General features: G+C 40.1%; 1 protein-coding gene across 2 annotated transcripts in view; it reads right to left on the reverse strand.

Moving 5' to 3' along the window:
* Nucleotides 1-26835, reverse strand: part of LOC310912676 (BMP/retinoic acid-inducible neural-specific protein 3) — a 212232-nt gene that overhangs the window by 97432 nt on the left and 87965 nt on the right. The gene's annotated exons all lie outside the window — the stretch shown is intronic.

The raw sequence follows: 26835 nt of genomic DNA on the forward strand, positions 1-26835 counted from the left end.
TGAAGAAACACTGTCACACCATGTTTGACCTTACTGTGATAATTCCTCTTTTCTATAATTTTGGCCCCCATTTTAAGAAAATACATAGACAGAAAGACTGACTCCTAAAAAGTGATGATATTTCAGCTGTAAGAAGGATATAAATTAATTCAAAAACTTGTCCCCTTCCCCTCCCCAAAATAAATCAACGACAGCGGGGAAAACAAACAACTCATTGTGCAGCAATAAACACATCTTTTATTAATTTACTTGCCAATTAAGATACCAGATAGAGCTATTAGTGAGAAGGACTCATTGTCCTCAAATCTAGACAAGACAGGCAGCCTTGGCAGTGACTTGGCTTTTCCCAGATACAGCAACAGCTGTTTTGGTTAAAGACTCTGGGAATAAAGTGAAAGCGACCTGAGCACTCTGCTTCAGCCACCACTTTGTTGAGTCTTTTGTCCTGCCACATCAATCAGGATTCCTCTTAGACAAGATTGTAGAAAAGAAAAGAAAAGAGCTTAAGGAGCTTGCAAGGCCCTACTGAAGGTCCCAGGTAAATAGAGAGAGATGCTCAAATATGAAATTAACACAGAAGAAGAAATCAAAGATGCAGCAAAAAAAGAATATTTGAAGGATGACAGAAACAAAGGCATGAGTGACCAAGGCTGTGTGGCACATACTCAACACTAGGATTTTTTTAATACTTTTAAGTCCACAGTTACAAGTAGAACTCAAATAAATACATTTTTGTGTAGCTCTTCTGATTTCCAGCATCCTCTTCTTTCTCTCCCAAATCCTGCCTTTCCTCTCAGACACATTCTGGCAGACGACATTTTTTAATCACAAACAAATGGGAAGGATGATGGTAGGGAGAGATTTCTGGAACTTAACTGAAATTTAATGCAATTTACCATCAAAGGCACAAGTTTAAACAGATCCTCATAGTTCTTAAAGACTCCATACATCATCAACGTGCCTAAATTAGTATTTGGGAATTGCTTTCTGATAGGGGATTTTCCAATTTAGTTGTCAGATTTTGGAGTTTCACTCACAATTTTCCTTTCCTTTTAGGAAACTATAAAACCTATTACTTATAGTGCATATGAGTAGAGAGAAATGAAAAAAGTACACACAAATATTTTTTGCCTGTAAAATGAAAAAATCCTCATTGCGTATATTGATCACATTAATGCCAACACTAAAAGCAGTGAATTACCCTGCACTGTAAATGTAATTTTCAAGTGAAAAACAAACCACCAAAAATAAATCAGTTAAAAAAAAAATCATCCATTTTTTGTTGTTTAAATTCTCTGCTTTCTGGTCATATTTTTCATTTGAATACATCAGAAAATATTGGTTAACTGTAGCTCCTGAACAGACCAGCAAGACAGACTTGCTTTGACACCAAGAATATATTACAAGTTTTATGTTGTAAAATATTTATTTTCTGCCTTGAGGAAACCTTTTGTTCTAAGCTCGTTATCTGAGCTGAGGTTCAAACACAATATTAACAGAAGAGATACAATTCTTATAGAAGAGTTTGCTGCCACCCTTGATCTGATTTTCATTGTCAGCATTTAAGGACAGAGAAGACCACCCTAACCCCTCAAACTAAAAAAGTGCAGTCAGAGGAATCCCACTAAATGCCTCTTGCTGTCAGACCTTTGGGTCTGAGAAGAAACTGTCCCCCAGAAAAACATCTCAACTTCAATTCTGAGGACTTCTCAGAAATCTTCAGCAATCTGTTGTGGTATTTAACCACAGAGACTGCATTCTATTTTCAGTTTGAACGTTGCCAATTCCAGTTTCCAATTTTTAGAGCTCTTAATGCATGCTGGGCAACTGAAAAATTTTCTAAATATTAAATACATTCTGTGCAAGTAATTACAGCTCCTGTTTGAATCCCCTCTTAGCCTTGGGCTGAATCCATCGCCTTCCTTGGTGCCTCTCTGGCAACAGTGGGCTCAGACATTATGTCTTACAGCCCCTCTCCACATGCAGCAAATCCTTTCTTGGAAGAGTTAAACTGGAAACAGTGGCCACATCCATAACAAATTCAGAAGAATTTCCAAGTTGAGGTTGCCCTGACCTGCTGCAAATCCTTTATTTACTGAATCCAGGGACTGGGTTATTCTGGCACTAAGAGAAACTTGCTTGGCTTAAACAAATTTGAGTTCCTTCCACAGTTTTTGCTACAGAAGAATTTGTTCGGTTTTGGGGGTTTTTTTTGCTGTGTGTTTAGAGAGGAAGTAGGCAAGTGCTTTTGTAAAAGTTTCATCATTATTTTTTGGTCCAGAACATATCAATGGAAGCATTTATTAGTGCAGCAAGTAATCATCCTTTCAAATTGACTACTGAGGAATCTGGGGGAGTAGAATAAGGAAGATGGAACCCTTTTTAAAAGATGACAGTTTTACAGTTGTCCACAGACAGAGCTGAAGCTTTTAGAGATTTCAGAAAACAGCTTTTCCATTTTGCTGAGGTCTTTCTTAAAATAAGTGTTTTGGAATATGGTGAAATGAAGACCTAATATCCCTGTGGGAGATAAGAATAAGGTTCCTCTCTGAAGATAAAATAGGGATGCAGGACACTAAAATTGTCTGTCTGTCTGCAGGAGCAGGGATACCTGGGTTTGGACAAGCGAGAAGTGATGAGCAGCTTCCAGAGCTGAGGAAATATTTCAGGCTGCAGAAAGAACTGGGTTTATGAGAGCAAAGTGTAGGGGCAGGGTAAAAGCTGTGATGAAGTCCAGGGTGAGGGGTTATGCTGCATTATTTCTAGCATGTTGAGTGAGGAGGTTTTCACAAATGCTTTCTGGGTCATTAGTAGCTCCTAAAATTAGAGCTGATTTCCCTTTTTAGCAATGTCACTCTAAGTAAAATCATATCCTTATCTTCCTTTTTATTTGGCACATAAACATGTCTATCTATATACCTATTCATATAATTTCTGGGTTTAATCTTAATCTCACTTTGCAAGCAAAGTGAAATTAAGATTAGAAACAAGCAAATTTGTAAGCTTTTCCCCTCTCTTGTCGCCCCTTTGTTTACCTGTTTGTCTTGTAGTCTCTCCAACACAAACTCTCCAGCCCCAAACATTTTGTTTTGTGCCCAATGTGCATTATTCCCCTTTGGAAATCAAGCTCCTGCCCATTGCCAAAGGCAGACCAGCACATCTGGTGGAGTTCATAATCTTACTCTGAGCAGAGAAAATGCTGCTTTGCAGAGTCACTGAGTTCCATTCATCAGGAGAACACCTCCCATGGAAGTGCATGGCATCCATGCTGGCTGCTGCTCAAGAAAACCGATTTTCCACTCAGAACAAACACTGGAGCCATGAGAAGCTTGTCCTTTCCTACTTTTCCTCTTCTTGTGCTCTGTAAGAGCCAAGAGCAGCAGCCTCCATGGTGCTCTCAAGGAGTGAGTGGCAGGTGGTGCCCCCTGTGCTGCCCATCTATTTCCAGCCCAATATGTGATTCCCTGCATGGAGCCCTTCAGAGCTCCAGGCAAAGCCTGTTGTGGAGAAGGATGATGGCTCAGAGCTCCCAGGCTCGCACAAGAGAGAGGAAATCAGTCAGGCTGGCTCCTAGGACGAAGCCTGTAATGGAATCATGTTATTATCATAAGTAGTGCCCGAGGGCATGGGCAGCATTCTCTCCATCTTCCCAGACATCAGAGCCGTGGATTTGCATGTCCTGGCACAAATCTGATCCCTGGCTGGTTTGGCTGCTGTGGCCATGGGGGCCCTGGAGCTCAGCACTGCTGACTCCCACTGGGTGGGGCTGCAGTAGGGCATGAAATAAAGATGTTTGACTCCAGTCAGAAGGCAGTAGGAATCAGAAGGTTTATTTACAATTCATTCAGCCCTTTTGTAACATGCTGCCCTAAAAGGCACATTATTGGTCCATAGGGCTGACACCTCTCTCATTGGCTCAGTAACGGAAATAGCAAAAAATACCTGTTGTTATGGGAAAGGAATATTGCTTACACAAGGTTGTTTTGGGAAAAAGAAAAACTGTTGAAAAGTTTCTTTTGAGAAGAGCTCAGCAATTCTTAGACTCAGAAAATATTGAGCCCAAAGGGTGGACCACAGCCTGTCTCCTGCCAGTAGTTCTGCTGAGGGTGCAAGGTTGGAGAATGACCAGCCAGAGAGTACCAGTGTGGGATGGAAAGAAGCACAGTTTAAAATGCAGTTGTCATTCTGACACTATTTCTTTTATTAATGACATTGAGAGAGGTGTTTAATCTCAGGAAACCATTAGTGTTCCGACAGGAAAGAGCTGTTGGTAAAGTATCATACAAGTTTTGGACAAATTTTTACCTTCAAAGAAGCTTAAATTGCAAGTGGATCTGAAAGGAATCCTAGGGCAGGGGCCAACAAGGACTGTCAATGTCTTTTTTGAGTTTCAAGACATAACTTTTTTCCAAATGTGTACCTTAATTATACACTTGCTTCTATCCCTGTATTCATTTCAATACATTTTAAATCTTATGGTATGGGGAGCTGTAAGGAAAGCTCTCTATAAAACATCAAGATAAAGAAAAATTTTAAAATATCATTGTACTCTAAAATGGTAGTGTGAGGAGATTTGAAATGGGAATATAATCGTTTCCATTGCAGTGACTGAATCAGCCTATAAAGAGATTTACTGTGAGTTTGATGGATCCTTCCTAACTACCTAAGGTCAACCACACACAAAACAGAGCCCAGGCAAAATTAACAATGTTAGGCCTCATTTCAAGTAATTTATTGTGCTTTATAAACCAGTACTATTACTGGTAAACCTAAATGGTATTGAACAATATTGTGGCATAAGGTGGAGCACAGTTGGAAAATTAATTTCATACAGTTTCTAATACAAAAGAATTCTTCTGTGTTCCTTTCTCTCAATGTCTTCTAAATGAGACACCTTCACTCTTGGATGGTGAGAGCATGACTGCTTTGAATGGGCTGGAATGACAGTGGGAGCCTGAGTCTAGAGTTTTCTCGTGCAGTGCAAGCAATTCTCTCATTGAGAGAATTTATGGTGTTTTTCTCCTCCTACCTTTTTTAAAAGCCTGAAGAATTCTCATGCCTGAGGCCATGGCTTGAATAAGGCCAAGATGAGATGAAAGTAGTTTCATTTTATACTAACCTTTTACCTGCTAGCAGTTCCAAGACAGGAAGTACAGAAAATATTTGCTAGAAAAAAAAAAAGTACTTTTAAAGAAAGGATTCACCCAGATGTGGACAGATCTAGAATCAGGTAATATCCAAGACTCTGATATTCACAGATTGTCAAGTGAAAAAATTCTCCTTTCCAGCAGAGGTCATAGAACTTTCAATGCTTATTTCAATCAGTTAAACAATGGACAATCTGCCACAATCTTTACTAAATGCTTGTTAGGGTTGATTTCTCTATCCAAGGTGAAAAAGAAGGGAAATTAGTTACATTGTGACTGAGCAACCTCCTGGAAATTTCTACCTTTGTATAGAAACATGATAATAGAGAAAAAACATTGCAATATGAGCAAAACAAACAGAATAAATTCCCCTGAGGAAAAGAAGCAGGACTTGATAGGACACAACACATCTCATCTGTGTCCCTTAACATTTTCAATTATCTACATGTGGGGATCAGAAAGAAAAACATTGAAGCTACAATAAGCTCCTTTTAAACATATTTGCCCTCAATGAAATGGAAAGTATTTCTTTATCAACTTTATGCTTGTAATTGTCTGACCTTTTTGCCAAGGTCAAAACAGAAAGGTTTACTGAATATATGTAATTTTTTTCTATATTATTGCTTTTTACCTTACAGTGAATAAGCACTGTCAGTAGGATTTCTTTTTTATCCTAATATCTTTTTATCCCAGTAATTTTTCCCCCCTTTCTATGCCTTTTTCACCTTATCAGCTTCATAGCATTTGGAATTCTACTTCCAGAACTCAAATTTATCTGTATCAGCTTCCCTGTCTTCTTTCATTATGCAAATGAAATAGGTGGAAATGTACTAATGAATTTTAATGAAAAGTACATACATTATACCTAGAATGTACCCAGATACATTTCTTTTTTATGACTACTGATAGCAGGATTACTGTGTCAGCTCCTGTGGCATCAATGATTTCAAACCTCTCACCTGTCAAGAACATCAAAGGGATACAAGAGGGAAGGATGTGGCTTTCCTTTTGTGCATGTCTGATTGATATTTAGCCTCTAGAACATATGTACTGAAAAATTTCCTCCTCTGGTGAAGTGCAAGAGGGAATTAATTCTGTATCTCGTCCCGTGGCATTCCTGTTTGCCTTTTACCCGCAGTGTGTGATTAACTCCCCAAATACCTTTGTGTGCATTCATTCAGGAGCTCACCATCCACACATTTAGCTGGACTTCTATGTTCATACAAAGGTATTTGCACAAAATCAGTAGCTCCTAATGGCTAAATCCTATTTACCCCCTGCCTCAGAGGCAGCTCAATCACCAAGCAGCACAGAATAAAGCAGAAACACATTTACCAGGAGAACCTTACGTATGGCACAAGGGATAAACAGCCAGTACAGTACCTCAGAATTGAAATGTGTTTGCATGAATCACCTGAGAGTGAGGAGCTGGTGAATTGGCTTGTAAGATCTCACCAGTTTGCACAGGCTTGTAAGACAAGGATTAAACTCCAAGCAAGTGATTCATTAGCTCTGCATGTGGCAGCAGTGTCAGGGAGCAGAGAGGAAAGGGAGAATTCCCAGTAAAACCTTCCCTTGCCTCTACTGCATCTGAAATGGAAAAGGGGTGGGATGCTTGGAAGGTGTTTTGTACAGGCTGAGCAAGCAGGAAAGAGATTTTGCACCTCTTTTATATTTCTGGGGTTCGTTTTTCAGATGTGCTCTGGCCTGTAGGTACTTGTCAGTGCATGCAAATATCTTAGAGGGGAATGCCAAGAGGATGGGGCCAGACCCTTCAGCGGTGCCCAGGACAGGACGATGGGCAACAAACTGACACACAGAAAGTGCAAAGTTCCACCCAAAGATGAGGAAAAACTCCTTTTTCTTGAGGGTGGCAGAGCACTGGACACGCTGTCCAGAGGGGCTGTGGGTCCTCCTTCCCTGGAGACATTCCAATCCTGCCTGGGTGTGACCCTGTGCAACCCCTCTGGTGACCCTGCTTTGGCAGGGCTTGGCCTGGATCATCTCCAGAGGCCACTTCCAACCCCAGCCTGCCTGGGATCCTGTGAAAATGATGATAACAACTTGGGTTCACAGCCTGCAGGTAAGGTATTTTGACCCCATACTTGGACTCAAAAGTAGTTGTCCATCCAAATAATTAAAATAATCTGTTCTCACTGGTTTATATATTTGTTCTTCCCTGCAAAAAGTGTTGATTTCATGGTTTGTCATATGTCCTAGAGGGATTGGAAAACTGTTCCTTCTCCCCTTGACAGTATCAAGACTTTCCAACACCTTCTACATGCAAACTCAAAGCATCCTTTTTTTTTCCCAGTTCATGTCATGCTCATAGAAACCATTTATTATTTAAACAGGTAACAGGTTTGATAAAATGGTGCATTGGTTTAGACTGGCAGAAGACAAATGAAATCCAAAAAAATCCTCTGACTGGGAGATTCTTGCTCCTTTTTTTTTCATTTTATTTATGACTGTTATGAAAGCCAATGTTGCCTGAAATCCAATGTGAGGAAAAGGTATGGATTTATGCTTTGTAAAAGGGATAAAAAACTGTTTCACTTTCAGAGAAGAAGGTATCTTTCCTATAGCTGAAACAGTAGTTAACCTTTAAAATGGAGAAGATTGCCTTGGAAAAGAGCTTTTTGACACAAAAAGGAGAAGAGTTATGAGAAAGAGAAGCAAAAAGGTCTGTTTACAGTCTTTTTGCCTAACCTTAAGAGTCAATTGATATTATGGTCTTGTCCTTGGAGTTAATTGTGCAGGAAAAAAACTAATTATTCTGGACCCTAAGAAAATGAAATTCAAAAGTCTCTGGAACTCTCACTGGGGCTGGATTTTAGGGATTTGGCTACACCTTATACTGCTTCAGAATCAGCAGGAAAATTGTGTTCTTCTTCCTTCAGCTTTTTGTCCTGATTAAAAAGAAAAAGAATTGAACCATGTTTCTTGTAGAGATAAGGAAGAAATTTTAATCTGTGGAAGTGTTTTAGTGCATAAATCAACACATGAAAATACGGTTTATGAAGAATGAATCAGCATAAAGATCTGTTGGAGAAAATAAAACAGAGCTGAGGATTCATAGATTCAGTGTTGATGGATAATCCCAGATGAATCACAGGGGAAACACAAACTGCTAAAATTCTTCATCATTATGTGATAGAACTCACAGTCTCAAAGTCTTTGAAATGCCTTCTATTACCATTTTTACAACTTCTGCTTCAGAACTACAAATTGATCTGTAGTACTGGGCAATGGAGAGGCATGCAGACAAACCCACACCGTGATAAATGATTTCAAATTTAAAAGGAGTGTTCTTACTCACCTTAGTTCTCATTTGAAAAATGAGGCACAGTCAGGCTAAGGATTCTGGCAGTGCTGTGAGCAGCCATGACCTCTTTCCACCCCATACCCAGAGCCAAAAAAAAACCTTTGTGACCTGGATAGTGTGGCAGGGAATAGAAGTTCTTAAAGCCTTTGGAAGCTGTTTGCTTGCTTGTTTCTGGGATGTTCCTGATGCTCAGGACTGGCTTGTGCTTGATGCCACAGAGCCCAAACTGCCTTCCATTCAAAACAAAAGCTGGTGTTACTCCTGACTGCCTAAAAGAGGGGAAAGGCACCTAAATTGCTGCCTTCAAACAAAATAGTCTCAGACATATTCTCAAAGAAATACTGATCCAAAGCCTTGTTTATGAAGCTGTATGTAAAAATCCAGAATTGCTCCTTTTCCAGGAAGAACATTTGTAGTGGTTTGTTTCACATTCGCCAAATTTCTGTTTTGCCAAATTTAGTGTACTGGTTTGAGTGTCCTTTTTACCTCTGGGAGACAGGGTTTTGGAGGAAAAGGCAAAACAGGTCCCTACTTAAGGTAAACAGATATTTTATTAACACACACTAAGGAAAAAGAAGAAAAGCAGAGAGAAAGAAAAAATGAAACCTTCAAAACCCTTCTCTTCCCCTCACTAGTGTTCACTTTTCTACAAACAACATAGAGACAAAACCTGTGATTTTCAGTCAGTTCCACCCTTTAAATATAGTCTTTCATCAATCCTTTAGGAGAGGAGCCTCTTAATTTCCCATGGAATTTTCCCCCACTTACAACTAGATTAGCCAATTAAATACAGGTACACACCTCTGGGTCACACAGCCTTAAAAAGCCTTATTTATGAAACTGTGAATAAAAATCCAGGATTGTTCCTTTTCCAAGAAGAATGTTGTATAAACTTCACCTTCTACAGTGCAGATTATTTGGCTCATTTTCTATTCAATTTATAAGTTTATCCTTCCAAAGTGGAGGCTTTTTGTCTCCAGTTTGATGCCAGCAGTGCTATTTACAGCACTGATGGATGACAGTTACTTAACCTGCACTTGAATTTATAAAGGCAGTTGTTTCTACCAACCCTCTGGGATGAGTCTGGCTTCACACAAGTGTAAATCTCACAAACACATGCATAAATGCTGCCTTGATATTGTGAAATATAATAACTGCACGAATGTTGTCTGTAGCAAATTCAAACTGTTGAAAGGAGTAGAAGGTAAACCAAAATATTTCCTGAAAATGCTTTGGTGTTTTATTTGTTTGTTTATGGCTTGGCTCTAGGGGGAATGTGCAGCTGATCTTCTTTGCATCTAAATGTTCTCCTCCTATGCAAGTGCTGTTTCACTGGTAGCAGGAAATGCTCAGATCTCTACATACACACAAAAAAAAAAGACGTCAAGGATTCTTATTCTGCATATGAAAATGTTTCTACCACAGCAAAGGGTGCTTTCAGGAAAACTATTTGTATTAATTCCAAACTCAATTTGGAGTGTTAGTTTATTAAAGATGGTCCTGGTGTTCTTCTTTTCTCCAGTGGACTAAATTGCAACTATCTCTAAAGAAGCAGTGGAATTGCACTGGTGAGCTAAACAGAGAATCAGGGCAAGAAAATTGTCAATATAATTCCAGATTATAAACACAGAGCTTCCTAATGCTCTTAACTAAATCAAAGCACTGGATGGGAGTTCAGTTATTAATTTCTGCCACAGAAACAGTGAAGTGTTAAATGTGTTCTGTGAAAGAATAAAGCCCATATTTATCTTACTTTATAGAATCACAGAAAGGTTTGGGTTGGAAGGGACCTTAAAGCCCATCCAGTGCCATAGGCAGGGACAGCTTCCACTATCCCAGGTTGCTCCAAGCCCCATCCAACCTGGCCTTGGACACTTCCAGGGATCCAGGGGCAGACACGGCTTCTCTGGGCACCCTGTGCCAGGGCATCACACACTCATAGGGAAGGTTTCTTCCCAATATCTAATCTAAACTTACTCTCTGGAAATGGGAAGCCATTCCCCCTTATCCTGTTGTAGCCCTGGTTCATGCCTGACATGTTTTGGTTGCTGAAATTCCTTTCCCAGGGAACTTTCTGTAAACAAGAGACATGTTTTGGTAATGGAAAGAATGTTTACATATTTTTCCCTAGGAGGGGCTTCTCTTGATGTCCCTCTGATCTGACCAATGTGATTGAAGAGGTTTTTCTTCTTGTCACCAATTGAATTGGTCTGTGTAAAATACTATAAAAAGAAAAAAGAAGTCACTCTTTCAGCCTTCTGAAGTCAGAGTCTTTGTGTCCTTGTAGTGTACAATTGTGACATCCTGTCATTCCAGTTCCTGATGGATTGTCCCTCTCCAGTTCCCTGGAGCCCCTGCAGACCCTGGAAGTTGCTGTGAGGTCTCCACACAACCTTCCTTTCTCTGCATTGGGATGGGAGAGCATTCCCAGCTCTCCTATCCCAATTTGATATGGGAGGTGCTCCAGTGCCCTCGGCAACTCCATGGCCTCCTCTGGACTTGCTCCAACATCCTTCTTGTGTTAAGGACTTCATGACACAGAGCTCTGGGTGGGAGCTCACAAGTGTGGAGTAGAGGAGAAGAATGCCCTTCCCTGGCCTGGTGGTCACAGTGCTCTGGATGAGCCCTGGACTCTGCTGGGTTCTGGGCTGGGAGAACTCAGGGCCAGCTCATAGGGAGCTTTTCGTCACCCAGCACCCCAAAATCCTTCTCCCAGGGCTGCTCTCAGCCCCTTCTCTGCCCAATCTGTTGGTTCATTTGGTATTGCCCTGACCCAGGTGCAGGACCTTGCGCTTCACTCTGTGGAATCCATGAGGTTCACACAGCCCCAGCTCTCTGACCTGCCCAGGCCCTCTGGTCCATCTTCCTGAATGGCAGGGATGTGGGAATTACACAAGGTGGGGAGACAAACCCTTCAGGTCTCTGGGAATTGTACAAAACTGGGTAGGTCAGCTGGTAGTGTACCTTGTAATACATCCTGTGGAGAGTTAACATTTTGTATTGACCTATTCTGAAGCTCAACCTACATTAAAAATTCTGAGAAAGGTACTTAACCCCTCTACAGGGTCCAAATACAAGCTTTTTAAAGAAGCTGAAAATAGAATGAAGCTCTACATGTTTACTGTTGTAAAATATATGTATTGAAAATGCATTGCTATAAAATTTCTGTGCCTCTAAATTCATTTTGTTATCACTCTTATGTAGAAGAGGTCTTAGAGAGTAAAATAAAGGTGGTTTTGGAAAATTTCAGATGGGATATAAACACCAGAGGGAGATGAAGTAGTATGAATAATGCCATGTAATTATCATCTACACTGTAGATTTTAGTAATAAATCTAATTTTTAATTATAAATCTAAAGGACTTGTGGTAGCAAGTCCTGACACAGAGTGAGGGGGACTGAGACTTTATGCACCCAGCAGAGGTTGGGACAAGAACTGCAGACCAGGAGCAATACATGATATATCCTCCCAAACCTTTAACTATAGGCAGGGTAATTCTGCCTTTCTCTTCCATTTTTTTTTTCATTAAACATGAGTGTTAACATATTTGGGAGCAGCAGTAAGATAAGCAGACCAATTGAAATAAAGAGGAGGCACAATAACTAAAATTAGCATTAAGATTATTACTTGTCTTCTAGGTATATTTCAGTTTGAGGTTGATTAGCCAATAATTTTAGATTATTAGCCACAGTATAGCAACCATGCTCTGGACCACCTTGTCTTGTCCTAGCTGCTGTTCTGCCTCAGGCTCAGGATAATGAGGGCCCTACATGAACATTGCAGGTTTTTCCTAGGAAGCTTGCTTAGGAGGAAACAGAATGAAACATGGCTCTGCAGATCTAGAAATAAATCCAAGATTAACTGACTTCTCAGTTCATATGTCCAACAGATGTGATGGTGTTTATTCTCCAACTTTTTTTTTTTGTGTAAGGAACAATGGTGGGCAATTACCAGGGATTCAGTTCTGGCCAGAATAAAGTTAACATTTGCTCTTAATGTCTCGGCCAAGATGATTTTTGTTTGGTTGTAGCACTTGCCAGCTCTGCAGTGCTGCCAGGAAAAAAACACCAGTGTACCTCTGCAGGGTGTTGTGCATTCCCCAAATCGAGATTAAGTGTTAAATATAGTCCAGTATTTTATGGATAATAAGAACCTGTTCCATTAAATGCAAGGTGTGAAAATTAATGAGGTCATTTATACCATACTTATGAGCAATGGCAGTGCACAAGGCAAATCTGCTGACATAGGGCCCTGTGAGCAATCACAAATTCTTGCCCTTTGAACTGTCAGCTTGAGTAGAGTTCAAGGTGCAACAAAGCAGGAATTTTTGCCATCTGATATTTGGCAGTGACCAGTGTGAAGGGACCCCCAACTTCAGTTCCTGGGGGAAAAATTTATCAACATATTGCAGGAGCAAGCTAATCTGCATATTCATGAGGAGTCTTACTGAAAACAAGGCAGGAACACCAGGGTCTGCTCTTCCTGTCTCACAGCATGAAAGCAGAGGGGAAAAGAGACAGGATGGTTGAGAACTTCCTTTCACTGAAATAAATGCTCACTTCATGCTGCTGGTGGCTTGAATTGTAACAAAGCTGTCCTCTCTGAGTGAGAAACCCACAGCCACCACCAGAGACATTCATTTTCTCTGAGCTGGTACAACCTGTGCTGGTTCTTGATGTGCTTCACATCACATGTGTTAAACAGCTTCCCTCCCACTGAACCTAGGACCAGGTGAAATCAGGTCAAAGAGCAGAAAATTAACGACTATCCAAACAGCACAAAAACAGAAATGTCCCTCCATCAGACTCCTTGCTGTACTTTTCTTGTAAGAAGTATTTCACACACAAACAAAGTCACCAACCCACAACCCCCTATCTCCCTGTGCCATCTCTGCCAGGCAGAAAGAGGCAGAGGTGAATATTCCTAGGGTTTGAGGAATATCTTGACTTTGATATCTCCAATATCTCAAATTTGAGGAACATCTCTCCTTATGATTTCCTGGCAGGAGCTCCAACCCTGTGTCATGAGCTTCAAACAACTGCTCAGACACACAGGGTGGAACCACCCTCTCCATTACTCTGCATTCTGCTCATCCTAAACCTGACACTTGTGTGTGGTTGGGCTTTGACTCCCCTTGCCACAGGGTCACCTCAGAGAGGTGATAATTCCTCCTCTCCCACAAAGCCCAAAAAGTTTAATTTTTAAATTTTTTTTCCCCAAGGAAATCAAAGCACAAGGATAATACATGGATATCCTGCTCTGCATAAAACCAAAAATGCCCTTGATGTGAAGAATTAGGAAGTGGTCTTGGATCCAGCAATTGTGACATAGCCATGAATCCCTGCACCCTTTCAAGAGAAACTTGACCCAGCAGCAGCTGCACAGATAAGAACAAACGCTTTCTTCACCTCTTTAACCTAAATAAGCACGAGAAACTCGCTGCCAAACAGGGACTATTTAAATGCTAATTGGGGCAGCAGGTGATTTCATTTCCTCTCTGATTTTTTTTTTTCCTTGAAACAGAAATAAAAAGAGTTGCAGCAATCCAAGCCTTTTTCGTTATGAAAATGGCTGGTTTTGTTGTAACTTGTTCTAAGTGGTACTGCTGCATCCTGTGATAAGTAATGAAATTTCTGAAATTGAAGGAAATTACAGGAAAAAAGATCCTCCACGTCTTACATCCGTGTCACATTAAAATTAATTTACTGAACCAAAGAAAAGTTAAAAGTTGTTATAAATCAAATGCTTTTCACTTGCACTGTAATTTTTAATCTATTTTCTGGTTAGTGGTTTGTACACCTTGGCTTATGGGAAAACAACATAAAAATATAAAATATTAACCATGCAAATTTCAGTTTTCTAGATTAATTTTTGTAGCTTTCTGCATACATAAATTGCACTTCCCCAACTCTCATCATGGGAGAAAATTGTTGCATCAATTAATTGAAGACCTCACTGCAGTCTGCTACAGTCTTCTCCTTCTCCACAGAAACTCTGTAGCTCCAGAAATGATCAGGAAGTGGAAAATCTCTGTGCTGTGGATCAGCCTGGAGTCCTTCATGATAGAATTTTATCTATAAGTATCTGTACAGCCCCAATAAATGATGCAGGTTTGTGTATCTCAGCACAGAAAGAGTGATCACAGTCATTTGGGTGAATGTAGCAGACCCAGGTTGGCCAAGGGTTTGCTGTACCTGGTGCTTTATCAAATTAGAAAGGATCCTACAGAGATTATCCTCAACCTGCTCTTTTTAAAAAATTCTTATTATTGAGTGGAATGATAGAAAGTATATTCATAAAATAAGCAGACAATATTAAGCTGAGGGCCCTGGCAAGCACTTTGGAAGGTTTAGAGAAACCAGGAAAGCGGCTGAAAATTGAGAATATGGCATGTGATAAAAGGTGAGGCACTAGGCTAAAAAAAAAAGAGAAAATCCCACAAAATGTGAGGATCAGCTTTTTTTCCCAGGCAATTAGTAATAGGACAAGGGGAAACATCCCCAGATTGTGTCAGGGGAAGTCCAGGTTATTAGGAAAAGCATTTTCACTAAAATAAAGGCATTGGAACAGGCTGCCCAGGGCAGTGTCACCACCCCTGGAAGTGTTGAAAAAATGACTGGATACGGTGCTAAGGGATGTGGTTTACTGGGTATGATGGGATTGGTCAAAGGTTGGATTCAGTGATCTTGGAGGTCTTTCCCATTGTATAATTTTATGAAAATAAATAATTAAGCAAGTAGAAATATGGTAAAATACAACCCATTTCCAAAAAGTCCACCTAGTTATTTTTGGAAATCCACTGCAATCTCCAAAAATTCTAACATAGAACAAGAAGGTTTTACGTGTGACAACAAAATAGCCACACCACTTTCCAGAGGGCTGCTAAGATCCCAATCATAGCCCCCAAAGAAATAAAATTAAAATATAAAATAAAATTAAATTATTAAATTAAATTAAATCAACTAACTGTTTAAATCCTTTTCGAAATAACAAGAAGATAAAAAGAGATAGAAGATTTTCCTTAGTAGGAAAGCTTGCACAGTTGGATCTTATTGGAGAACACAAGACTTCCAATAACATATGAAATGTTATTCAGAAATAGAAAGTGAACAATTGCTCACTTAGGAATAAATAACTGTGTTTGGGGCAAAGCAGGCTGAACAAGAGCTGTGTCCCAGTGCCTGTACACACTTCAGCACAGGAAAATCTTGGCGTGTTGGTGAGTCTCAATACACAAATTAATAATATTCACAGTTACTGTGCTATCCCACCTCAATAGTTCCTGAAAAGTAGAGGAGCATTATCACCAAGGAAAATAAGGGACTGTCAGCAAAAGAATGGGGTTTAATTATACTTTATGCAAGGCAGGTTTGCTACGAGTTGATACAAGAACACAAAATAAAAGAAATTATTAAGTGTTGATTATAATTGCTATGTTTCCTGAAGGATCTGTCATGTAGTGGATGGCACAGTGTGCAAGGGGAATTATTCCGAAATGCCAAAGTGGAGCTGTAGTCTAGAGCTGTAGTCAAGAATGTTATTTTCACTGAAAATGTCAAATATGCAGTAGAAGCTGCCTGTTTCAGCATTTCAGTAGATTTACCGTGGTTAGATAAAATGTTTTGTTTCGGTGATATTAAAATTATTTCAAGATTATTTTTTAATCAACTGTAATTTTATTTAGGCTGGTATTTTTCTAAAGCTGACACATTTTGACTCAGAGACACCGAGGAGATGTCATTTTAATTACAGAGAAGCTGGGCAATTGAAAGTTTTATTATGTAAATTTTTATTCTCATGGGATTAAAAATAAGAAAAAGCGCAGATATGTATAACTTTTTATTACTATTAAGCTCTAGGCTTCTTTGAATCATTTCAGCCATTATTAAGATTCTGAGTTATCATTTTCATCTCACACCCAAGAAGAGGAGGGGAAGAAATTATGTATGTTCATACAAATAGCAGTGCTCATAAAGAAATTGCTGCTCATCCCTGAAATCACAGGATTGTTTGTGTTTGGGGTTGCAGGAAGAGGAACAGTCAGTCCTGAACATACACATGGGTACATCCTGCAAAACAAACAGGTTTTACTATGGGATTTGAGGGAAACTTCATATTATCTCATTTTATTTATTATTATTGATTGATTGATTGATGATCTTATTTATTATATAAAAATCCTTATTTGCATGAAGCATTTCTCTCCTCCAGCTCTTACTTGCATTGCGTCGTTGCATCCTCTGCTACATTGTTCAGTGACTGCTTGAAGCACGACCGTGCAAAAGTGCTGATTTTTGTTTACACCACTGCTGTAGACTAAAGTGCTCTCTGGCTGCTCATAGCAATCACACAGCTCCTGAAAGGAAAGCCTCATTACAAACCCTATGAGGATTAATCCTTATAAAGGATTATTTCAGGTGAATGTGCTGAGAACGGGCGACTCTTTAAAAGCTGATGTCCTCGGTGGGAAGGAAAAGAGAAGGGAAAATGTCTCGTTCAAAGTGGAGGGTTGTTTATCAGGAAACAACATTTCCAGGCATTCTGTGGGTCTTTTATAAATGGCATTTGTAGGGATTCAGCTGTGCCTGTAACTCGAGGATGATCACAGCTGGACATGGGGGACAAGCAGCTCTTCCAGGGGAGACACTGACACAGCTGGAATGTGCTGCCAGGAGAGAGATGAACTCGAGTGTTGCTGTAGAACACAAAAGACTCCAAATATTTCAGGAGGCAAAGAGCACAGAAAAGAAGGCTCTAGTGTCTGAATTTTTACTACCTTTTATAAAGTGTTCCCATACAGACTTAACATGGTTGGTGAATAGGAACGACACCTCTTGGATCTCACTGATTAAACCAGAGAAACAGCAAAACACCACCTGGAGAAAGATTGTTCTGAGAAAGGAGAGATGTTTGCCAAGACTGTTTTGAGAAGAAGCTTTCCTGAGAGATTTTTCCTTGGGAAAAAGTTATCAGCTGCCAGCAGGCTCAAATCTCTCAAGCTCACAGTCGAGGATGGGTGAGCAGCAGCAATCCCAGGGGAGGAGTGGAGCTTCCCAGAGCCCTGCTCCCAGCAGCAGAGCCCTTTGGGAGTGCTGGAGTGGCTGTGACCCCTGACAGGATTCCTGTCACCCTGGAATATGAATCCCTCTGGGATATGATCAGAGGGTGTTGATCTTCCATTAAACATTTACAAGGCTCACAAGGGAGCCGTACATGAGGAAATAGAAAAGCACCAGAGATGTGCTGAAGATTCCAGGAACTCCCTGCCCTAGATCTTCGATGACAATGTCTTGGGAAAGTGGAACTAAAATGTCCTTTCAAGATTCTCTTTGCCTTAAATAATCTTCAGGCTTTTTAAATCAAAATATTTTCCTGCTTGTATTTGTTCAGCCAACAGCTGGAATGCAAATGGTTTTGTGCAGTGGACAAGACCTGGCATCTCAGTTTGAGCTCTGATCTCATCTTTATGGGGAGCAAAACCTCCTCTCTGTAGGTATTCTATGTCCTTACACATTTACACTGTATCAGAATAAATATTTCCTTTTTTTCTAGCAAGTGTTCCAGGATACAAACTATGTGAGTCATCAGTATGTTTCTGACCTTATGTTGTTTGGGAAGCAGCTTTAGGGATTTTAAGAACAAAATATGTTTTAAGAGTCTCATATGGCCATTGCCAATCGCACTTGTTTAAACACAGAGAGCAACCCCTTCCAGCCTCAGTTTTCCCAGCTGGAAAAGGTAAGTATTGAGACATTTATGGAAGTCATGATACCTATATCTGTAAAGTGTTCTTGAAAGCACAATAGGATGGGATTTTAAATGGGTTTTCCAGCATTATATTCTTTCTGCAAAAATAACGTTACATGGGGACACCCTTTGATCTGTGTAGTGTAGAGGTTCCTTTTCCCTTGTGATTTTAAAGGATCTTACTTCACTTCTATGCAGCAATGGAGCCCCCTCTAGCTCCAAGCAGTCACTGCTGAACCTGAGAGGGGCAGAAGCAGCAGTTTCTGTTCTCCCTGAGATGCTCCAGTGGCAATTATTTGTATCTCTGTGCAGCTGTGCTTGGGCCTCTGAGCTGCACTCTGATAACCAGGCAGGAATATGGCCCTGCCAGCACCATTTCTTAGCAAAGTAATAACCATGGCATCATAGGATTATCTAAGCCATGTGTCAATAACCCCTCAAAAATGTGCCAATAATCAAAGTTGTCGAGATTAAAATATATTTAGTTCCACAGGCAAGTAGGCTATATCACTTCCACAAGCCTTGAACATTTGAGGGAAGGTGCAGATGGGGATGGATGAATGGATGGATGGATGGATGGATGGATGGATGGATGGATGGATGGATGGATGGATGAGATGGTTCAAACACTTCACATCAAGCTGCCAGTCAGACTGCTGACAGCAGCACAGGTATCAGAGCATTATTGGTATGATATTCCCAGCATCAGAGCTGAGGTCAGGGGGCATTGCCTGACATTGTTGTATTTTTATAATTGTGTACACACTCATTTCAAACTGCAGCTGTAGCTGTCATAGCTGAATTGCCCAGAACAAAAGTGAATCCTTCAAATGGAAGGTGCAAGGCAGGCAAAATAAGGAGACAGCAGTAAATCCCTTTGCTTGCTGGAGCCCTTTTGGTTTCTACCTGCCCTTTACTGCCCAGGTCTTTGACCTCAGGCCATGTCAAAGCAAACATTACTGGTTGGCACTTTCTTTGTTGGCCAAACACACCCACACATGGGACACTTCTGTGACCAGTTTATTGATACCATAAAAAAAATTGGATGTATTAGGGCTTTTAATTTCTCTTTCTCTATAACACAAGCTTCTGTAATGGCAAAAATCAGAAGCATGGCAGACCTGTGCAAAGGATCATTAAACAATAAACTTGCTGTTACCTGAGGGGGATTAGTTTGCCCATATCTTGCCTTAATCAAGATAAATCAAAGAGCAGAAGCATTCTATGGAAAATCACCCCTCTGGAAATCCTAAGCATTTAAAATGTGCCAAAGAGAATGATTAAAATTAAAGATAGAGTAGTTTTAATTTAAGGTAGAATCTGGTCTTCTAAATTCAGCATCCGCTTCAGTGAGGAGTAAATATGCAAAGTGTCAGTAATTCTCTTTTGCCTTTCCATCTCCCACCTGGCTTCTGACTTAATTGATTAAAGACAATCAAAAATAGGTATAAAAAAATTGTAAATGCTCGCCTTTGTTTTAATCTATACCCAGACATTTGAATATCTAACTTCTCCCCGGGGCATCTTTACAAGGATGAGCCATCAAAATCCTCTCAATAGCTCCCATAAAGCAGCATTCTTCTAAATACAGGTCTGGAAGCACGACTAATGAAGTAAACAATGATTAGTTCAGGAATGGCAGGGGAATGAGGAAAGGAGAACGCTTGTTCTGCACCTGCTGGAGTTATGCAAATTTGCCCTGAGCCACTGGAGGCCTCGCCCTGGGAGGTGTCCTCAATAATGAGGCAGAAGTTGGTGTTTATACCAACATCAAAGAAAGGCAACTCTCTGGGCTTATCAAGTGTCTAATAAACACACTCACGACTCTGATGTTGTGATGTTGTGCAAGAATATTTTGAGCCTTAGGATTCCAGTCCCTCCGATACTGTTGGCAAGCAGTTGTGACACTGAAAATGATATGCAAAAGCAAAGTTACCCAGCACTGGTGAAAAAACAGCAGCTGAAATGTTCTCATCCTGAATGGACACAGTAACTAAAAAAAAATAAATTAATCTAAAAGGGCCAATTTATTAATTTGTAGTAGGTCTAAATAAGTTTATATCTGTATTTGGGGTTTATGTAGCATGTGTAAGAGATGTAATTTAATGACACCCTAAAATACCCACACTGAAGACAAATAATGCCATTAGTGAGCTCTGCTGACAATCCTACTGCTCTGTAAGTAAATTAAACCCAAGGCCTGTCAGAAAAGCTAACAGTCCCTAGGGATTAGAGCATCATGTTTACTATATTTAGAGATTTTAACAGAGAAAAGAAGTACTAGATGCAAATTATTTTTCATATCAAATGCTAGCATTATAATTACCATCATTAAAAACTGTAAAGTGGACCCTAAGTTTTGTAACATCTAATATAAGTCTGCTCTGTGGGATCTCAATACAAAGCCCAGAGAAGTAAATGAAGAGACAGTAAATAAATCCACAAGCCACAAAATTTTAACTGGTAATTTTAGCCCTCTGGTCTTAAAAGTGATTTAAAACTACGTATTTGAGTAAATTATTCACAATCAATGCCCAATCAATTTGAATTCTTTTTGTTCACAGCGCGTCCAGCGGCAGAATATTTTTGTAGCTTATTCAATGTTTGAATGCAGTAAGAATATTTCCCTTGTATTTAGTGCTGGGGATAATTCATTGTATCTACTTGACACCACACCCAGAGTGCCAGTTAACTGGGATGACTGCATGAATCTCCTTTGATTGGATTAACATAAGTGGGATAAGCAAACAGATGTATAGATGAGCTGAAACACATGGGAAACGTGCTCATCTGTCCACTTCAAACTGTTTCTGTGGCTTCAGAGAGAAAATAATTTAAATTGATGTATTTCTTTTCTTGAACTGTGCAAAGAAATGGATACTAATGTTTACCTGCTATACACACAAAAAGAAGGCTGTTCAATCAAAAAAACAAAACAAAAAAGAAAGTTACAGCATGTGAACCCCTCAAAGGAGAAGATACCAGAACCTTCCCATTGCAGAGTATGAGCCTGGAAAGCTTCCTTATGCACTTGGCACCAAATCATTCTGGAAGAATTGGATCAATAGAAAGTCACCAAGGCCAGAGATCCAGATGGTGTTGGTTTCAGCCAGCTAAAATTAGCTTCATTGGGTTTGGCTCACTTGTCTATTCCTGTTGATCTATGAGAATTTCTGGATAACTGGACAAGAGCCAAAGCCATACCCCATTCATTACTGGATGTGACTCCAGCTTTTCCTGTTAGAGGAGAGTATAGTAAATGATCTTTTTTTTTTAAATCTGAAGTACATAAGAAATTCGATTTCAACCAACAGCTTCGTTTTCTGTGATGAAAATTGTGTATCTTTTTGATAATCAATATTCGGAACACAAATGTTAAATTTTTACTGTATCAACCAAAACCTCAGATGACTTTAAAAAAACTAACTAATGACTTTTTAATTACCCTCTGGATATGTCAGCTTCTTGGTTACAGATATGATTTGTTCTTCTTTGTTATTTATATTTTAGCAGTGTCCCAGTACCTTAACCTACATTACTGGCAAGGTTTATTACATAAAATTAGACACCACAGAGGGTTGCAACTGAAATTTATTCTATTAATAAGTCAAACAAGTACTGATAAGTGAAAGTAAAAATATTTTTCTGTTTAATTTTACAAACATCATGCCACTACCATAAAGTGATAAAATATGCATCTACAAGATATGTGAATGATAGGAAATTGTCTCTCATAAAAAGAAGGGTGTTAAATAAAACACATTCCTAAATAAAAGTGTCTTTATCATAAATTAATCCGAGGAAGAGGCGATTATTTCCCACTGACTACTGGTGTATGACACAATTTTTAAGGCCTCTAGCAAGCAAGTTGAAAGACACATTTGAAGTGCAGTGATCATAGGTTTTACCTTACACATCTATATTTAGTTCCAGCTGTACCAGGTCAGAATCAAAGGCAAAAAAGGCAGAACTAGAAATGCTCAGATTTCAAAGTGCAGGGATGTTGACTCAGAAAGGTCACTGCCAGTTAATCTGGACGTTTCTTCATTGCAATCTGAACTGTGGGCTGTTGGAAGGATTCCTCAGTACTGCTCACACCTCTTCTTAAGCAGTACTATAAGCAGATAAAAGTGAGAAGAGTTTGGTCAAAATGTCCTCTGGAACTCCCTGACAATGAGAAAACCTACCAGCCAGAAAAAAGTGGCCTTTGCCTATTTCCATTTTGCATGGAGCAGCCAATTTTTATATACACAGAGCATCACAAGAGTTTTGTTTTGCAAAGTTATTGACTCGTAATTTCAGGGTTAAAGATGCCCAGAAACTTCTGAGTAGTAAAGGAGAGGCACATCCAATTTGATGGAAAATGGATGAAATTATACTGGACATATTTTGACATTGAGAAGGAGAAAAAGAAAACCCCTCAAACTGCCATTAGTCTGAATGCATCAGTCACATTAACCTCAAATTGCAAAGCTGAGGTAACTTGTAGGCCATAGTGAAGTTCACTCAATTGTATCCACCTCACATCACAATTTCATTTACCTGCATGTTCTGTGTGTGCATCTATTTCATTATTCTGTAAATTCAACTTAGGGAGTGAATTAAAAATTCAGGATGACTTTAATGTAGCAAAAATCCATTGGTGTAGGCAATTCTTTCAGCAGATATTTGATATAATCAATTAAATCCATGTCTGTTATTAAAGTTAGAAATTCAAACCCTGTCCTTTGTCAGTAGATCTGTCCACAAAAATATTTTAAATTTACTCAGTCTTCCAGACTTCGTGCAGAGACTACAGAGAGGAGTGAAGAAGAAGACACACAACTGGGGCTGTTCAAAGCTGAGATGAGAGAGAGATCATTCTTTGCCTTCAATGTTTTCTTATTTATTATTGTTTTGCTCTGCAGTAGGAAGTGGCTGCAGATAAATTTCTAAAAACTGGTGCCTCTTGCAGTTCGTGCCTCTGCATTCCCTGGGTGCAGTGGTGACACATGGTGGCAAACGTTACCCTCTGCTGCACTTCACTGGAACTTCTGTCCCTTCTCCCCAGTGCCCAATTTACAGCAGAGGACCATTTGCCTTCCTCCAAGTGCTCCCAGTGTCATTCCCCTGTTTCTGTGCTTGATGGCTTCCCTGTGAGGAGGTACAAGATATTTCCATCTTTTTTTTCTCGTGTACATTTGTCTGCTATTTCATTATCATCTGCTAAATAGCATTGCAGCAAATACTTAAATGCATTGTCTGGGATAACAACAGCGGCACAGCTGAGAATGTGCTGAGACTGCTGCAAATGCAGCAGCTCTGTCATTGCTTCAATGTGAGCTCGTCCTCCCCCAGGTCTGTTTCTCTCTCTTTGTCTATCTTGTCACTCTACTTCCAGCTTGGCAGAGAACTTGTGTTTTATTTATTGCATTTCTGAAATACTCCTGCGTTCATGGAGATGCTGAAGGGTTTTTTGCTCTCTCTCTTGCCATTAGGACTAGTGTGTTATTGCCTCAGTTCCCACTCTCCTCAGAATTGAGGCAATTACACACATACTTCTGACAAAAGTTACCTGTTCTCCTCAGGTAAAAGGCTTGGATTTATCAAGCAAGGAAATTTGCCTTAAATCCTCGTGCCTTTTATCACCCCACAAGCACTGGCACAAAGATTACTCACAATAGCCAATATCAGCCCTTCCCAGGAGCTGATCTCAGGAGGCAAGAGGAAGGTCTCATCTCCAAAGCAATTCCACCCTTTTCATGTAGGATGATAATCCTGCTCAGGTTTTCTTTACTTGACAGTCTTACTCTTCTTCATGTGCTCTCCATCAGCTTTTGTTGAAGAATTACTTTTCTCATTATAATCATGAGCTTTTCTTCATAAGATATTGCAGAGCTCAGAGATGACTTTGAGCTTGTCCTTCCCCCATTTCCCCATCAGTTGGCATGGAGACACAACAGCTGCTACAAATCACAGGAAAGATGCTTAACGGGTGCATTTTAGAGAAAAGTTCCTGCTGAAGAAACCACTAAATTTGCAATCATAGCCCTTGTTCTTGGGTGGCTGTAGCTAAGGGAAAATATATTCTGGAAGTGAATACCTAAGGTATGAGCAAGCTCGTGTTGAGAAACAAGCTGTGATGGGTCTGAAGCATTTCCATTCTGTGCACGAGGTGATTCTTGGCTTCATGGTCAAAGATGGAACCTGCACAAGTTGGGATCACACAGATCCAGGGACACCAAGGTGCAGCTGGAGATGCTGCCTCAGCTCCCCACTCCTCTGGCCTCCCATGCCATCATGACTGTCCAGCACTCAAATATGTGAGAGTTTAGAGCCAAGCCCATCATGTCCAACTGCACTATTCAGACTTTCCAGGGCAGCCACAGGCTGGAAATCACGAGGTGCAATGAATTAATCTGTAATGTCTGTACAGTCCTGCATGCCAGAATCAGAACCAAGCCCCCTCTCCTCCCCCCATCCTGCTCAGGAGCACATGGAGAGGGGCCAAATCACACTGCCAATCCTGCCTGTGAGTGCCTTTCTGGATTGATTTGGATTTAAGGACGGTATTTTTCCAGATAATTGCCTTATCAGACCGTGTAACTTCCTTATCAGACCTTACATAATTTGTAACAGCCCTGTGTGCCCTTCCTTTGAAGATCAGTGTTCCTACATCCCCTGAGGCCCATTTGGAAATTCCCAGTGGCATCTTAGGATCAGAGCCAATTATCTTCATTCTTTTTACTGGGTTGTATTTGGGGGGATTTTTCCCTTCCCCCCTGGAAATCCTGCATTTTCAGACTGTCACTATTTCCTGATTTGTGTTAACAACATTGAACAGGTCCAATAAATCTTTTCCCCAAGCCCATTCCTTCCCCTGGTAGCAGATACTTCTCTAAAAAGAGGTTTATGGACCATCTGGAATTCCAGCCAAGATTTAACAAATCTTCAAAAATTAAGCTGAAATTCTTGATGGCTGTGTTTTTAAAAAGAGGCAAGTGACTCTCTTTAAAATCATTAATACTGCTTTAACTGGTTGTGTGCTCATGTTTGATCCTGGATGTTCCTGTTTTCTGCTTAGAACACACTTTTTGCAGATGAACAGTATTGCCATTAAAATGAGGGTTTCAATGGAAATGCTGACATACTGAAGTAAAAAAGCTGGTGCTTTTGAAATTATGCAGGATGTATCAGGTGGGATATATCCTTTCATAAAAACTGTGTTCTTATAATGATGTCACTCTCCTTCTGCAGAGCTGAGATGCTGACAAGTTTAATGTGTGTTTTTGGAAGTGTTATACCAGATACCAGGAAGAGTTTCCAAGTTCAGTTACTAAGAAATCAGTGAGTATTGAATGAGACAACCCCTCAGCACAAATGTGAGCATCAATCCTGACCTTCCTCCCACATCCTTAACTGCTTCTATTTTTATTTGGCAAATCAATCCAGTATTTGTCACACCAGCTTTATAAAAGGTGAGATATTAATAGGGGAGGGGACCATGGTCATTCAGGGGACCACTGGCAGACACAGACATGGACCCAGGTGTCCTGTACCTGTCTGAAATTCCCTCCTAGCAGGGGCTTATTTTTACCTTGAGTTTTAAAAAGTTAGGATGGTGAAAGTGCCACTATCAATGGGCTTCAATTTAACTTTCACTGCTGGTATTCTGCACATGGATGGTCTATACACATACTCCTGGCACATTATAGTCATAGATAGGGATGGAGGACAGAGTCAGCTAAATAACTCTTTCCAAAAAGGGCTTTTTTTCTCTCATTCTCTTTTCATTCCTTCTTCTTAACACCACTGTGACTGAGGAGAGCCTCTGATAATTTCACCATTGCTAACACCATTTGGAAAACCAAAAACGAAAACAGGAGAAGTGTGTTCCAAGGTTAGAGAACACAAATACACCTTGCATGTTTGGAGAGCATGTTTGGAAAGCCGTTGGAGGTGGGATATTTCACTTGGTAACTCTGAGGTTTGCACAATGTCTGTGGGGAAAAACAGAAATGGTGTTTTCCTGACATTGAACCCAAATAGCACAACCTCAGTGTGGAAACCCTGATCAAACCAGACAGCTGAATCTGTCAGACCCTGATCCCCCACATAGCCACGAGAAGGGAAGGGAGGTGATTCCCAGCCTCACTAAACTCAGTACCAACCCTTACAAGTTTTGCAGTAAGCTAAAAAAGACTCAAGGTAGCAAAAATGGGCTCAGAAAAGCACTTGAAAGCACTGGTCTTGAGAGATGAAGGCTATTGCACAGCTGGCTGGGGGCTCTGTGACACAGATCCCTGTATGTGCACATGTATGCACAGCTCATGTTCAGCCAGGGCTGTGGCATGGCCAGAACAAAGAGGGAAATCATCCCAGCACCATTTCTGTTTTCATTTTATAGAAGAGTGGCTGCTTTCAGAGTCCTTCAAATGTTCAAAATGTTTGGAATAAGAGCTCAAGTCTCTGTAACTCTTCAGAAAAACAGAAATCTTTTGGACACCTGCTATGATGCCAAAAAATTTTATTTTTAGTAGCGTTGCTGTGCTTATGTGAAGTGTATGGTTCAGAGATACTCAAGGTTCTGACCTGTTTTTGTGTTTGTTGTTGATCAGTCAGAGCTTGAATAACTT

This window comes from Zosterops lateralis (genome assembly GCF_965231275.1).
Source record: "Zosterops lateralis genome assembly, chromosome: 9".
NCBI lineage: Eukaryota > Metazoa > Chordata > Aves > Passeriformes > Zosteropidae > Zosterops > Zosterops lateralis.